The sequence below is a fragment of the Fundulus heteroclitus genome, chromosome 17 (genome assembly GCF_011125445.2).
Source record: "Fundulus heteroclitus isolate FHET01 chromosome 17, MU-UCD_Fhet_4.1, whole genome shotgun sequence".
NCBI lineage: Eukaryota > Metazoa > Chordata > Actinopteri > Cyprinodontiformes > Fundulidae > Fundulus > Fundulus heteroclitus.
In genome coordinates this window covers 12,582,021-12,599,436 of record NC_046377.1, presented here as the reverse complement: position 1 = coordinate 12,599,436, position 17,416 = coordinate 12,582,021, and the positions used below count along the sequence as shown (strand labels likewise).

At 39.1% G+C, this 17,416-nt stretch overlaps 1 long non-coding RNA gene across 1 annotated transcript in view; it reads right to left on the bottom strand.

Annotated features, from left to right (window-relative positions):
- Positions 1-464: 464 nt before the first annotated feature.
- LOC118566565 overlaps positions 465-17,416 on the bottom strand; it is a 115,302-nt gene continuing 98,350 nt past the window's right edge. The window contains exon 3 of the long non-coding RNA XR_004933117.1: positions 465-570. This is a non-coding gene — a long non-coding RNA (uncharacterized LOC118566565). The remainder of the gene's footprint in view (positions 571-17,416) is intronic.

Genomic DNA, 17,416 nt, shown 5'->3' with positions numbered 1-17,416 from the left:
TTGATGCAGGAAGTGAAGCAAAGAGTTTGTCAACATTTCTCTTAGATGATTTAAAGTCCAATTTTGCTGTGATCTGTCACCTGTGTGTTAAGCTTAGGTGAACCTCTATGAAGCATCTATAGAATGACATGCAGTGAAGCTACAGCTTAAGAGCAGCGCCCTGCTGTCTGTTCCAGTTGTTCAGGCTCCAGAGGGGTGAAGGTCCTGCAGTGGGACAGTGGAATTCCCTGCCCTCATTAGCAGTTCTAATCCAACACATCCATATACACACCAGAACACCAAGTGGCACATACATATTCTTCTACAGACAGGATTTTTCACCACCCACTAGTCATACAGGCATAATTTATTCTTTTATGAGGCTTATTTCAGACGGTTTAAAGAAAAGAAAAAGAAGAGAACGATGGAGGAAGCAAATGAACAGAGGAGGGAGGACGTTTGTTACCCTCAGGCCCTCTGCAGGGGTGCTACCAGCTTTTTCACGACATGGCAGCTGTGTGCCTTTCTGTACATCATAAAATTCTGCGTTCAACTCTGACCTGGCTCCTCAAGAGGCTCCCAAGACAAGCTCTGTGTGACAATAGAGAAGACAAAAGTGAACAGTTATGTTTATCCTCTGCACGTTTGGTCAACCAAACATCAAAGTTATGTTTTAGCTATAAGGCGCACTACATGTCAGTTAACTGTTTTCTTAAGACATTTGTCACAGCAAATATAATTACGACTCCAACAGAAATTTGTAAGGTGGTAAAGTTCAGTTTCCTATTTAAAAGGGACAGCATCCATTTTTTACATGTGAACAAGTTAAATATTAATGTATCGTAACTAGCTAAAGTACATTAGAAGCATCCAACATGACATGTAAAAGAAAACAATACAAATAATAAAAGCCAAAAGTGTTCAGAAGTCGTATTCTAAATCTAAGCAGTCCATAGTGCATTACAAACCTAGCATAGAAAGCATGCTAATGGTCATGGCTAATTTGAAGGTTTTTCTAAATGCCTTAGCACAATAATTCCCAAAATGTTTCCTAGCGGCTACTGTCCTTCTTAGCCTAAGGTGCATTGCAGATTTTTAGAGAAATTTTCTAATTTAAGACTTAGTTGTCAAATCTAATTGAAAAGCAGTATATTTTTGTAAAACCCCTACAACATTACATGATTATGAGCTTTTATTATTATTTTTCCAATACAAAAAGTTTTTTCCCCGCAAAGATTTCATCAGTTTTTGATCAAAGCCCATTTAACATCAGACCAAGGTAACCTATGTAAATACAAAAATGGAGTTTTTTAAATAATTATATAATTTATTAGGGGAAAGAACCCATCCAAACCAGCCTGTTCCAATGAGAAAAAAAAAGTACCAACCCCTCTTGTTAAATCATGAGTTACACATTTTAAGTCTAATTGTATTAGCCATCCCTGGCTTGATTGTTGCCTGGCTTGTAGGATCAAATAATATTGTAAAAAGAACCTGTCTGACACCATGAAGTATGCTAAAAGATCCTAAAAAACAATGCATTATGTGGTGATCTATAATATGGACAGTTCATTGACATCTATCATTCTGGAAAAAGGGTAAGAAGCCATTTCTACTGCTTTGGGACTCCATTGAACCACAGTGAGAGACACATTATTGACAAATGGAAAAACATAATACAGTGGTAAACTTTCCAAGGAGTGGCCGGCCAACCAAGATGACTCCATTAGCAGTGACGACTCATCCAGGAGGTCAGAAAAGAACCCACAACAACATCTAAAGCACCACAGTCTCGCCTTACCTCAGTTACGGTCAGTGTTCATAATTCAGCAATAAGAAAGAGTTGACTTGAATCCTGGGTGTGATGCGGTAGCAATTCAACCTAGACAGACTCACACAGACAGAAGGGGCAATTAGAAAGATTTATTGACATGAATCAGAAAGTTCTTTGGCGCTCGGATCCCGGCAGAAGACGTGAAAGTTGTGAATGTCTATGAGCTTGGATGTTGATTTTAGGATTAGTGTTGTGTTCCCCCGGGATCCAGACGCTGGTGGTGGAGCCGAGGAGATAAGCTAGGTGGAGTCTGCGAGCGTGAAGGAGGAGATAGGGGTGGAGGGGGTTGTAGCTCAGCTGAAGATCCTGAATTTACGTCTAAAATTCATTACCCTAAATATCCCAATGATGCTTAAGAATCTACTAATGTTAATAAATTAAACGAAGATTGAGATAAAAATCCTTCACAGCGATGTAAGAACCCAACCGCCACTCTGAAAGGGGCTAATTACTTTTTTATTGCGCTGTCTAATGCAACCAACTGGATACATTCAAGTTGAATTTGTTTCAATGAGGTTATAGTATTTTTGCACTACAATTTAGGATTCTAAAACCTCTGCTGATCACCTTTGGCATTTGCTCTGGTTTAGAAGGCTTACAAATTCATATTTTGTTTCAGTAACCCCACACAGAGGAAAAACACAAATTTGGATTTGAGTACAATTATTTGTAATAGTTTTTTGTTTTTAACAAACAACACTTTTATCTTCCTTAAGAAATAAATGTAATTTAAACTTACACTTTCCTTTTTTTTTTTTGCTATGGTCTTTCATTATGTCAATACTGATTAAACAATTCAGGCGCAGCCAAAGTTTAATCACTACTTTGGCAAATTGATAAAGATTTAAAACTTCTGGTTGACATAAGCGTCTAGTAAAGATGTTAAAAGTTATATTTCTCTGTGTGAGAGAACATCATATACTTCTCCTTTAACAACACATGACATGAAGCTTGCTTTTTACCTAATTTTTTTTGGCACAGTTGTCTCTCAGGAAGTAAGGTTTGAAGCACAAAAGGATGCTCAGCCGTGCTTTCAGCAGGTTCACAGTTCCGGCAGTCTCGTTAGTCAGGCCTGTGGTGGGCTTGTCATGGATGAATAGCTGCACTACAGAGGAGTGGGTCTGCACGCATCACCACAAAAACTCACACATCATCACACACGCTGTACGCTGTGAGCGTCCCCCTGCTGGGTGACAACACCCAGGAAAGACAGATTAAACGAAGAAGTGTGTGATGTGACTCTCTCTGTTCATTTGTCACTGTGTGTGCTGTTGTGTATCTGTGTAGATTTCCTTGTTCTGGGGGCAGTTTCAATTTGTGTGCATGTGTGTGTCTAGGGCCAGAACCTGTCAGATATCCTCTTACAGCTACGAATCATGGCCTACAAAAGCCTGTTGCATAGCCTAGGGCACAGGTCACTGTCTGCCACTTTTCCTACTATGCAGCAATACAGACAGACTGAAAAGGTTAAGTAACACTTCAGCATGAGAGAGCAAAGGGCAGTTGCACCAGGGATGCCACCTTGTTTAGAATAACAATGAAATCGACCTGTTAGAAAGGCTGGATTATAGAAGTAATTCTAAAACTGCTGTCACATTACCTAGTTGCACATGTTGGTGTATCTAAAAACACTTTTTCAGTGGGTCTAAGTGTGAATAAATTAAACACATTTGGAAAAACATCACTTCCCATCAAAGAAATGAATGCTTTGTCATGTATAATGACCTCCGCCTGTTTCTAAATTAGATATTGTTGAGGATGAATGGTGTAAATGTTTGCAACTCAGATGTTTGTTTTATCAAAGCATCAAAGTTTTGATTATTTTTATTCCCAAACTTAATGACCATCTTCGGCTGAAGGTTTTAATGTTTTAAGCGGTCTTACGAATATTTGCTGAATTACTCAGAAAATAGCTCTAAATCCCCCACTGATCAGCCTCTCCTGGCAGCCTCGCATGCTGAGGTGAGTGAATCTTCTAGCTAGTGTAGACGGAGCATAAGTTGAGATTAAGTAACATGAGTAGTGGGTAACTGCTGTGAGAATTACTCAATAATGCATATATATATATATATATATATATATATATATATATATATATATATATATATATATATATATATATATATATATATATATATATATATATATATATATATATATACACACACACACACACACAAACACACTACTATATGCACTACTACCAAACATTAACCAACATCTTGTTGTTGTGGGTTAGTATCCAGTTAGGGGATGCACTTCAAAATGCAAAAAATAGAATACAGCAGCATTTAAACTCGAGACAACTAGCCTTCAAATGTCAATTCTCATAAAATGTCAAATGTAATTTGTGCATAAATTTAGCTGTGATGTTATCTGTCCGATTTTCCCATTGTCATGATGCCCTGATACTAAAGACAAGAAGCCTTTCTGTCTTTGAATATGGCAGATGAATGAAGTAAGTGCTCTCCCAACATACAATCACTGCAAGAGAAAGACCTTTCACATGCATGGAGCTGGAGGATCCAGTGATCTTCCTTTGTCTGTGAAGACACAGGGCATGGCTCTGGGTATGGGCAGGTGTTGAGTTGATGACTGGGTCTTTCACAGAACAATGCTCTGCGTCTGTCATGAGAATAAATCCCATCATTTGGACTATCCTGCATTATCCCCTGATCTAAATCACACTGAAAGGGGAAGCTTATGTTAAAGAGTGGGTATCAGTTAAAGGTCAGATATATTCTTCCTAAAGCCATATTCACCATATGGAGAAAAGTTCCCAGCAGCAGGGATGTCTAAACAAATGTTTAAGGCAATCAACAAGAACATTCAGGTTTGTCGCAACCAAGTCAGCACATTACCAACGCAATCTTTTTAAGAAGATTGAAAAGGAAGAGAGCCAAATTTTAGCGATGTGAGCGGCTTTACTGATACGGACTTCATTAATAATTTTTTAATGACAAAAGCAACCTTTATGTGCGTCTGAACGGATCTCTTTAGCACTCTCACGTAAAAACACACATCTTCGGGGGACATAGCAACGAGTAAACACGTTGCGGTGGTGCTGTATTGACTTTCAACAGGTGTTTGTTACCGCACAATAGCCAACCTCTTTGGCATAGCCAGGTCCAACGTTAGTGACATTTGTCAAGTATCAATGACATACCGGTCAGATTAATGCGACCCGGCCGTACAGACACAGGTCGCATTTGAAAAAATCAGATATGTGTCGGATTCAGGACCACATATCCAAGTGACCTGGGTCACATTTGAAAAAATCCGATCTGTGTTGTTCCGACTGTCATGAAAAGATCAGATACAGGTCGCATATGGGCAAAAAATCGGAATTGCGTCACTTCAGGCTGCAGTGTGAACGTAGACAGAGTCGCAGTGGTTTAGGGAATAATTCACTAATTAGGTAATACATTTTTCATAACTCTCCTTACACCATGTTCTTACTGGGATGTTGCCACTACATCCCGAACTCTTAGACCTCTTCAAAAGAAAAGTAGACCTCTTCAGGTCCAAATTCCTGAAGAGGTCTAGTTTTCCATATAGTCAGTGGATCTTATTCAATGGGTGAATGCCCCAGCACTTTTTTTTTATTCCTTCTCTGTGTCCAATCTCCTTTCCCACTCCATCTTCATTGGGTGGGAATGAATCAGTTTTGGATCAATTTTATGTTTCTCTTCCTTCTTTTTTCTTTGTTACTCTCATCTTCCCCACTTTTTATAGAAATACAGGAGTAAGGTTTGGTATGAAATGACCCAACTATATATAGGCCATGAAAGTGTCCTTGACTGTCCATGTGCAGAAAAAGAAGAGGCTGTTATGTGTTTGCGTCCCCTGCCATCCCATCTATCTAGGCCAGTCTTGATGTGTGTGCTCCATGGACCGCTTCCCTATAGACTACCCTGTATGTGTGTGTGTGTGTGTGTGTGTGTGTGTGTGTGCGTGTGTGAGGGAATGTCTGTACAGAGCAGTCCACTTCCCAAAAGACCAGAGTCACTTTTACACTGGAGTTATAATGGCTTAAACAGGCTTGTTACAGGACTTCTTTAACAGTGTGTGCATGTTTCCATTTCCAGACCTGCATCTATAATTAGGTCCAGAAACAGGAGAAGGTTTAAATGTTTAGAGGGCTTATCTGGTGTCTCAGAAATATGTGAAACATGTGCTGACACCACAAAGCTTCTCCCTCATTGACTTGTTTTTGCAAGGCGATGAATTCTGCCCCATATGGTGGTGATGGCACCATCAGTACTGTAAGAAAGGGTTAGATTTTAGTAGCAGAGCACAACAAATACCATGTTGTTGCTGTTATAAGGGAGAAACTTTGCTCAAATATAATTTGAATAGTATTTTTAGTTGAAGATGAAACAAACAGCATCTATAACAATTTGCCATAAAAGGATTAAATACTATTGTGAAAGTGCATTGGATTTATAACTGGAGTTGGGACTTTCTGAGTTGTAAATGGGACAAATTTAACACAATCACCCCCTAAAGTTTGATTTCAAAAGGCCCCCTCAACCCAAAAGTTTAGAATGAATACCGGTACAGCTGCTGGGCACATGCAAAATGCAGAAATAAACTGTTTATTTGCGCCTGCTATTTTTCCTATGTGATTAAACCAATAGCTTCCATATGCAAAAAAATATTTGTACTCTTGGAAGATTTAGGTTTGAAGTAAATTTAAATTTACCAGCATGTTTCTTCTGACCTGAAGTAATATCAATGTTTTGGACTGGCCAAAGCAGAGTTCTGACTTGAAATTGATTAAACTTGAACTTATTAAAATAAGGGATGGTTCAGCCACGAGAACAACAACAACAGCAGCAGCAGCAAGAATGGCGCTTGGACTGAGAGCTTTATTGAAGCTCCTGAACTGATTGGCATAACAGATCATGCTGGACAGATGAAGGGGTGGGCACGAAAGCAGAATAAGGGCAAATGGACCAGCCTGCTAGCCAGGCCAAAAGCTAACGCTAGGAAACCACAGATTCTGTCCCTGTTCCTGTCCAATGTCTGATAACAAGATAGACCTACTTCGATCAGGGCTGGAGGTTTCCAGGGAAATGATGAAATGTGAAGGACACACGCTAACACAGAGGACCATTATTTTGTGGCCAAGTGTTGCCGTCCCAGCACTGCAGGACTGTTTCAGGTGCACAGACTAGCAGGCTTTCAGACAGGCAGCGGTCTATGGAGGAGAGGTGGATTTAGATGACCACACATCTGCTGTCCTCGGCTACATCCAGAAGTGTGCAGAGAATGCACACATTTTATCTGAACCAGAGCCCTGGCTGAATGTGAAGGTCCGGACTCTGCTGAAAGCCAGGGATGCTGGATTCAGATCTGGTGACAGATTGGCACTCAAGACGGCTTGGATAGTGCTGACTGCAGGACTGAAAATGGCCACGGGATCCAGAGATATGCCCAGAGGATCCAGGACTGTAAACAATCTATGGAGGATATGAAGAGGCATAAAGAGCATCACAAACTATAACACCAAGGATGCACAAGGCCTAGTGACCCCTCTCTGCCTGACACAGTCAACATCTTCTACACCCACTTTGAGGACCCAAACACCTCCCTCAGCACCAGGATCACCCTGCCACCAGGAGAAGAAAACCTCAGTGTGACCTCAGCAGAAGTGAAGAGGACCCCCCAGAGGAATAATCGCCGCAAACCTGCTGGACCCAACAGCATCCCTAGTTGTGAGATGAGGGACTGCACCAGCTCACCAAAGTGCTGACATATATCTTTAACACCTCTCAAACAGGTGGTGATCCCCACCTGCCTGTAGGCCGCCATGATCATCCCCATCCCTAAAACATTCACAGTGGCAAGCCTGAACGACTGTAGACCAGTAACCCTCACCTCCTGAATGGATCTATCTGGCCAACAAACATTTCTAAACTCTTATTTTGCTGAGCCCTAATTTGCACGTCCCACTAAAGAGTTCACAGTGTTTTATAAAAGTTGCCAGTTTATTCTATTTTCCTTTGAGATGTAATTGGTAAAGCAACATTTTATAAAGCGTCCTGTTTTTGAACATTTACCATTTCAATCACACTTGTTAATTCTAAGTTTTCAGTAACATACTCCGTACAAAATATCTTCAGTTGAGCCTTTCATGCCAAAGGGGATAAATTGCTCTGCCTTTCTGCATTTTAAAAAACACGTCAAAGTTAAGGACATAAGAATGGAAATACACTTCATTTCAGGCATCCAAAGGAAGTGGTGGTAGCTCAGAGCTAGTGAGGCTTTCTGTCACCCCCCCTTTCATTTATTCTCTGTTCCTCCTCCACTCCACCTCTTTTTTAACCAAGCACTTTTCCACCAACCCTTTTTATTGCATCTGTGATTTGTATTCCAGATCAATATGCCCATGAGGGAAAGAACAAGGAAGAGAGAGAGAGAGAGATGATAAAGAGGTTTTTCAGGGATTGGCTTGGCGCCTGTGGTGATGTCACCAGAGCAGGAGGCGCGACATTGCCAGTCTGTTGTCATGTTAACCAAAAGAGAGCGGGCAATCTCATGAAGAGATGGAAGGGTATAAGGAGGAAAAAGAAAAGAACACTCATAGTACTTGAAATATTTATGTAACTTCTTATTTTCCACTTGAAAATGCAGACATCCCTTAAGGATAAATGAAAATGTGAGCCTGCTTACTGTTACTATTCAATATCTTTAAGTGTACCGCTCTCCTCCTCCTTTATGCTGCGTAAAATGACATGGCTGCATACATGCGTCTAGGTCGCAGCATGATAAAGTTGATGATTAATGACATTACATCAGTGTGGCAGACGGGCAACCATGGAGACGCCATATTAAACAAACACGGTGTTCCAACAGGGACAAAGAGAGAGGAAAGAAGGCGAGGGGAGAGGGTACAGACATGAGAAAAGATGGTGAGGAGAACAGAGGAGGGAGGCAGAAAGATTGTTTTTATTATTCTGGCAAATTCAATGGGATTGTTTGAAGCTCCAAAAGGCTTGTTGGCAAGTAGCGGTGGAGGTCAAACAACAACTGAGACATTTATAGGGTCACCCCGATTAAATATCAAGAAATTAGCACCATGCCAAACAAGGATGACCTTACTGATTTTCTGTTGGTTACTGGAACTGTTTATTGGTTATTGGTGGTGAATAATACAACATCCTTTGGTTTCTGAAAGCTTTTATAGACCACATATGATCAAACTAGATTTCCTGTATCAATCCCACATCCTTCCAATCATTGTTATCATTGTTTGGTTCTCACTGTTCCCTTTGTTGTTTTATACATATGTTTTCGCCTTTGATGGAAGATACATGATGTTCAGATAAGAACGGAGAAGTTTTAAACTGTGACATATCCATTCCTGGCAAACAGGCAGTGATCACCGTCCATCTGTTCAGCCACCATCTTTTAATTATCTGAGATCAAGTAGTGGAGGTAACTGCTCCTTGAGGGGAAGCCCACACTCTCCGGCTCGTTCAAGAGGAACCCAAGGTGTTTCCAAACCACCCATTTCAATGCAGAGGAGCCACGGTTCTACTCTAAACACCCTCTGGATCAAAACAGGCTACTGAATCAAACACTTTCCTTTTTGGCTCATCTCTTCATTACCATGATAGACTGGAGCAGCAGCCACTTGTATTTCTGTAGCTGGGGTGACATTTTATCTGTCCATCTTCTCTTCCATCGTACCATAACACATGAATAAGGTATCAGCATATCTAAACACCTCCACTTCAAGCAAAGACTGACCCCCAGCTGGGAGGGAGCAGTCCACTGTTGTCTAGTTCAGAAGTATGGACTAGACAACAGTCTTGGACTTAGAGGAAATTATTGTTTATCAGCAAACTTAAAAGATGGGATCTTGAAGCTCTTGCTTTGGTAATCATAGGACACAGATCTACAGACATAATTTACTATTGACTATAAACAACCCATGACAAAACGTTAATAGAACCAAGGTAACAAAAAATCTGTAGAATGCAATTAATTGGGTTTTAGTTATGCTGTGGTCTCTATTTCATCTTGCTACCCCAGCAAGCATGACATGACAACTTTAACCCCTCTCAGCATCACTACCCTCTTGATTTAAAAGTGCAGCCCACTTTTCGTAACATTGCAGCCTTACATACAGCATTTAACTGCTATGGACTCCTCACTAGCAAAGCAGATGTTTTTGTTTGAGCCAGTTTTTTTTTTTTTGTCAAGTTAAAAGAGTTCAGTTATTTTTGCAGACAATGTGTACCCTGTTGCATTCTGATTATAACAATGTAGTATTAAGACCACCAGCACAAAAATGTGCATTTTAGATACCCTCAAGTAGACATTTGTGGAGTTGGCACATAATTTCACTCTCTGCAAGTTGCAGCTCAGTGATTATAGAATGCATCTGGGAATTTCTAAGTGAAAATGGGTTTCCGCTGGGAGAGTCTCAGGAGACAACATTTGGTCACATGACCTGCCAATTAGGCAGAATCAGATGCAGTTTGCCACAAGTGGCTGAGGGTTTGTGTAGATATTTTCCTAATAGCAACTTTGGTTATGCAAGGATTGCTAATTGAGAAGTTCATTGTTTTTCTTTGTAACAACATTTGTAGGATTTGTTTTTCTCATATTACTTGGAGCTGCTGATATCAGAAACAGTCAACTTCACATGTGTGGTAATAGACGCACTGACTGAAAACAGCTTTTCCTCCAGTTATTTTGATTTGCATCAGTTTTTAAGTTGCGAAATAATTTTCTATTAATTATTTTTGTTGGTTTATTAGACAAAGACATTTAAAACCAAGATTTAAAACATATATGTTTACTCTAACTGTAGAAATCAGTGAAATTAAACTCTTATTACTTAGTACATTTTCTGTTTTTATCTGCATCAAGGTAAATGCTTTCATTAGGCTATCAAAGAAAACTTCGTTAGGTACTTGTGCTTAGTACAAGAGTCCTAGTACAAGTACAAGAGATTAATTCAGCTTAGACAAAGGCATTGACTTGACCAATAAAACACTGACATTGTAGCACAGCAAAATATCCTAATCATAGCTGAAGCAGTGATAAATGCAGTGGGACAAATGCAGCAGTATCTAACAATATCTAACATTGCTTAAAGAGAACAATCTATAAATTCAACAATGATAATGTTAATTTCACAGAGAATGTCCTACGTGTCCAAACTAAACTGTTTCAGAAACAGTCAACCAGAGGGTAATTTCTCAACTTTCCCAGTTCTGATGACCAACACACCTTGGGTAAGATACTGAATCCTACAATGCCCCACAAAGTGAACCTCAAATTTGAGAAGTTTTAGATAGAAGGGTCAGCTAAAAAATTATTTGGATTGCAGGAAATGGCAAAGAAAAGAATTGCCTATTTTGAAAAAAATATATATGTCTTTATTTTATTAGTTGAAGAATTTGTTGTGTAGGCCATTGTCAGTAAAAACTTTTTGTGCGATAGTTGCTCAGCTTTCCTGGTCTTTTTTGTTATTACATCCATTTTCTAGTTCCCCAAACCTCTGGTTCCTCTGGCTCAGCTGCAGTCAATCAGTTCACATACTTTGTTCCCATTCACCAAGAACCTTTCCTAGTATGTATACTCCTTGGTTTTAAGTCGTTTTCAATTTTTGTTGCTGCGTTACTGCTTTTTGCGTGCTCTTTCTTAATAGTGCTTTATCGTTTTTATGGTGTGTGTTTTTATAGCATTTAGTTAGTTCACCATCTTTGGTGATTTTGTAATTATTGCAGCCAAAGGTAGCTAGAATAGCCCTGAATATTTGTTAATTATGTAGTTAGGCAATTCATTTTCTGTCATACCATTCCTATTGTAAAAAAAGTCATTTTAATTAAAATCCAGAGAAAGGTTGGGAGTGAGTTATGTCTGACACCATACCTCACCATGGTGTTACTGCACACCAACCTGTCAGCTGATTCAAAGAAGGCCCTTACACTAGTCGCTCCTTTATAAGAAATATATTTGTCTGTTTCCTGTTTTGAAGAACATGGACAGTTATGGCATGAAGAGAGGAGCAACTAAAACTACAGTTAATGCAGCCTGTCTCTTGAGCAACTGACTGGAGGTTTGCTACCTCAGCTGATTACCTGACTAATTAGCTGGTAGGACTTGTGCTATGAGTCTTGTGAGTTTATATCTATAATTAAGTTTAGTAACATTTTTAATCATATTATATAGCAAAATAAAAAATATTCAGAGTTGTCATCACTAATTTACTTTAATTTAAAAAAGTATGAATAATTGTTGCTTTTCTGTTTAAAGAAAAGTGATTTTGGACCATACTTTAAATGGTTGCATACATACCATGATACCATTGGATTTTTTTAGATGAATGTTATACACAGTTAATGACCATTTTCTATTTTTTCAGTTTTAACTAGAAATGATTACACTGCTTTATAGATCCAATCTGTTCTATTCAGACATAATTTTATCTGCCACTTTGTTGTTTCCCAGCTAACAACAGTATTATGTTCAGCTGGATATTTTTTGCTGAGTTCCCTAAAAGGTCTTAATGGTCAAACAAGAACCAGTCCCACTTTACCTCCAAGCCATCTGCCTGTTGAGTTCACAATCTGAGAGACATGATTTCAGCGAACATACACATTCACAAAATGAACATGCACCCATACAGATAAACTGTGGTCATTTAATCGGCCCTCTCAGTCCAGAAAAACTAATATCCGCACTTACCTCCATGCCCTTACTGTCTCTCACACACACATGCACACAAAAACCACAGAGCAAACAACATCTGCAGCTTGTGGCAAATCAAAGCTTTGATCTGAGGTCACATCCCAGCCATTTTGAAGAAATGTGACCGTCATCTGCCTTCACTCATGTGCTGTTTGTTCTCCAAAAAACAAGCTCAGGAGGAATACATAACATGTCCCCTTTAAAGAACAAAGCCACCATTTACTGCACACAATGTACAAAATTCACAGTTTACCTCTGGGGTCCCCCTACCACTTCAAAACCCTTTTATGTGTCACTCTCCTTTGTTTTAATTCTGGACTCGTCACACATTGCTGTCCATCTAAAGTGTTTAAAAAGCGTTCTAACTGGATATAAATTCCGACTCTACCTCTAAGTTAGGCATCTGGTGGCTATCAGAGTTAATCACCCAACCTTCGTTGGACTGCCTGTGTCACACAAACACACAGCGTTTATTGGAATGCAAGAACACATTGGACCGTGTTGGACTGCAAGGACAGCAAAGAGGTAGAAAAAGGAGCAAGATGAAGACATGCAGGGCAGCAGAAGGTTATGAAAGAGAGAAAAAGGGAGGGAAGAAAAAGAGGAGAAGATGGTGGCAGGATGTGTGAAATGGGCAATGACACGTTTGGGCTTTTGGGAATGAAGAGCCATGATAATAATGTAGGTTTGCTGCTTAAATAGATGTGAAACAGAGGTGTTAAATACCTTGACAGCAAAGGTAGACCTCATTTTCGTTTGTGTGCGAGAAGCAAGCGAATAATTCAGATCGAGAAAAGTCAAAATCCAAATCATGGTCAGAACAATATGTTGAGTTCTAACCAAAGTCATTCATTCTGCTGCAATAGTAATAGCACTGCTTTATATTTGAATTTTATGCAACAGGAACTAAAATAATTATTTTAAAAGTGTGTATTTGTTTTCAACCCCCTTTAACTGTTCTGCTGCTGTTCTGTGCATTCACAAATCACGTAATTGTTCAAAGAATCAGCCAAGAGGCATTTGATGACTCTAAAAAAGGGCTGCAGAGATCAACAGCTCAGGAGGGAGAAAGTGTGGACAGCACAACTATCAGTCATCTGGCATTTCTGATTGAGTTGAAGGAAACAAGCCCTTGTTGAAAAAGCTTTATAACCTGTTTTTATAACTGGGCACTAGCCATATAGGGAACACCTTAAAAATATAGAAGATGCTCAGTTTATGTTCGACTCAGACATAAACTGAAACTCCAAACTGCGACAACGCTCAGTCTGAACACGTCATCCCTAGTCTGAAAGCAATTCTGCAAAAAAGGAAGTGGCAAAAATTACAGAATTGTAGGTTTACAAGGTGGCTCTATAGAGCATTGATTCTATAGAGCTGAATACAAATGCAAATCACAGTGTTGCTATGTCGCATAAAATCCCAATAAATTACATTGAAGTATGTGATTGTAACCTGCCAAAATGTGAAACGGTTTAAGGGGAATACAGTTAATACCTTTGTAAGCTACTGTATTTAACCGAGCTTTTAATTGGTCACCTTTCAAGTTTAAAAATATTTTTAAAGTGAATTCAACACAGTCAGAACTGAATATCAGATAAATTGTTACGGAGTTGAGAAAAAAAGGTTCTAAATATACAATATATAATCACTCAATCCTCTCCCTATACTGTTGCAAAAAGCAGCCATAAAAGACATAAAAGAAGCGTTGTCAGGTTTAGCAGCCTTAGTGGCACACTGAGATCACAGGCTGTGTGATTTGGACAAAGATGTTTCATGGTCAGGGTTAGCAGAAATCTGCGGGGCTGAGGCGATGCAGGGCCATCCTGCCGGGGAGAACAGGTCAGGGCCTGGAAATGATAAATCCACTTATGAATATATGACAGGGAGAGGCAGGCAGGCGTCTGCTCTCTTTTCTCTTCCACAGACACGAAGACACTCTTGCCTTTTTAGAGTTTCGGAGCTCAGCTATACCCAAAATCATCACTTAGAGGGCAGATACACCGCTTTCCTAAGGCACTTTGCCCTGATTGTTAAAGCTATCCTCTTAAGAACGCAGTTAGTTCAGTCTTTGTGCTTACCTAGTGGCTTTTAGCTAAATTTTCATCATTGATTAATTGAGCTGGAGGAGTTGTCACCCTCAGAGAAGACAGATAAATTACCTCTGATCTGCTTACAGTTAAATAGAAGGGCTTGGATCTCTTGATTATCCCTGATCCTGAACGTTTCACACAAACAATATCCACTTGCTTTGTGCTGAGGTTTCAACACAAAAGGTTTGCACTTGCGCTCAATCACATAGCCACAGTGTGACCCTTGTCACGTGTTTTTGTTATTTTAGGCAAGCTAATACAATCTGCATATTTCCACATTTGTCCAGGATTTCTGGACAACATGCTTGTTTTATGTAAATCCACACAAAAATAAAAATCGCAAGAGCGACTGCAATTTATAACATTCCCAGCGCATCGTATCTTGTTTGCAATATTTACAGTAAAATTGCATTCTGAGATTCAAATTGCAATTAAAGTGAAAAAAGATTGTATCGATTCTTCCCATTTGGACCAAATAACCTGGGAGCGAAAGTTTCCACCGGTTAATGACTGCAGACATCATCTGTGTCCCTTAAGTGTGTTTAGATGTGTGTATCTGTATCAAAGGAACAGTATGTCTTCTACAGCATTTAACCATAAATTGCAATGTAATTTATAGCATTAATGTTTAATTTGAAACTTTTCAGTTCAGTTAAAAACATAAGAAAATGTATGTTTAGATGGCAGGAGTTCATACAGGGCACAGAGTGGACTAACGGTGTGTCCTAACCTAAAGTAAAAGTAGCAGTTATACAGAATCTAAAAATTTATAGACAAGTTTAAAACTAATAAAATGTGTGCAGTTGCTTTTATACATCCATCCATCCATCAATTTTCTAACATGCCTATCCCTTGTCCAATTACTTTTAATTGAAACAAAAATCAAAAATTAATCTTTTTGCTGCTAACATAATTTCGCCTCTCTTGCAAACAATTTGTGCTGACAACGCGTGGACCGCGCAGCAAAATTTCACCCGACTCCCTTTACTGTGTCATCAAATAGGAGGAGCGTGTCAGGTATGCGGTTCTGTGACAGACTGTTGGTGGCTGTCAGGTGTATTCTCACATCTTTCCTGTAGGGTGTGACATGTTTTAAATCAGAATCCGCAAGCGGCAATTTACTGGGTAACCAATGACAAACTTTAACAAAAACTAAATACATAATGATGGGGTCAATCTATCAGCTGAAAGAAGAAGAGGCCCGCTACTGCAGTCACAGGGCACCGCCATTTTTGGAATCAATGCCGGAAGTTCGCATAGCAAGATTTGGTCATTAAAATATGTGGAGACAGAGAGAAAGGTAAGAAAACCTAGACCTAAGGTCAGTGGATTTAATACTTAAACCTAATGTAATACCAGTAGTTAATCCCCTCCCCTGAGAGCCAACTCTAACATTGGTGGATGAAAAACTTAAATCTAAGTTCATTGGATTTAATACGACTTCATTAACTTCGTGTTGGGACCGACCTTCGGTTGGAACTGACTTTGGCCGATTTTGGGAGCCAATTTTTTTTAAATGTTTTTTTTATTTTTTTTATTCAAGTCATAAACAACATGGATTAGAGTCGGAGGATCAAGCATATCATTTCGGGAGCGACTTGCAGCGATTTCTTAAGACTTCCGGTGTGTACTCCCGGCACTGATTGTGAAAATGACAATGTCCTGTCCCTGCAGTAGTGTACTCTTGGAAAGAGGAGCCTAAACTAAAACTTGGTATTAAAGATGCAGCAATAGACCAAGTAAACTAAACTAAATCATTAGTTGTTGCTGTTCAAGATTTCTGACAAATAATATAGTCTAATAAAATCTCTTGTTTTCTCTCAGTTAGATTACTGTACATCTGTGTTGTCAAGGGGCTCATGGGACATGATACAAATACTACAAATAGTTTGAAATGAAGCAGCTTGCTTTGCACTCAGGTGTGTTTTCAGAAGTAATGTTAATGTGAAGCACATTAGATTGTTAACATGAAACATCTTACCTAAAACATTATAGACATGAATTAGAAACATTTATTTTAAATGGTTTGGAAAAGATATGTTCAAGAAAAACAACTATACTGAATGATTTTATCAATCCTGTCTCATATGGATTACATATGTATTATGTTCTGTATGTATATGTAGTTAATCTTTATATATTATGGTATGCATATCTTAATGCAAACCTTATTTACAGGAAGAAGAGACATTCCTTCATAACAGCATGTTTTAATTTGATTTGATCTATGGCATATACAGATTTTTTATCTTTATTTGTGTTTGTTGTGTATTTTTGTTGTTTATGTTTAAAGTATCAACCCCAGGACGGGTAGCTGCAGACAACTTAACATAATTAGGGATCCAAATAAAATATATGTTTAAAAACAACTGTCTGAAGTCACACGGGGCAATTTTTCCTCTGCTGTGGTTAAAATATGTTAAAATGTGCTTTTAGTAGGTTCCCAAGCTAAACAAACAAGAAACAGTTGTCTATTGGTTGCAGGACTTCATGGGAGGTTGCAGCGCATATGTACTGAATTGGGCTGTTTTTCGCTTTTATAAATTAGTTGTCAGATTTCTTAATCACCAATTCCATCATCCTTTTGTTCATCGTATCAAAGACACGCAGTTGTCCTGTGATTCTCATCTCTGAGCGTGCTCAGCAGCATGGCTCTGATTGGGCAGAGGGAGAAACACCATAGCAACAGCCAGTTGATGGATTAAAGCTGTAATAGAGAAAAGAAAGTCACTGTGATTGCACACACACACACACACACACACACACACACACACACACACACACACACACACACACA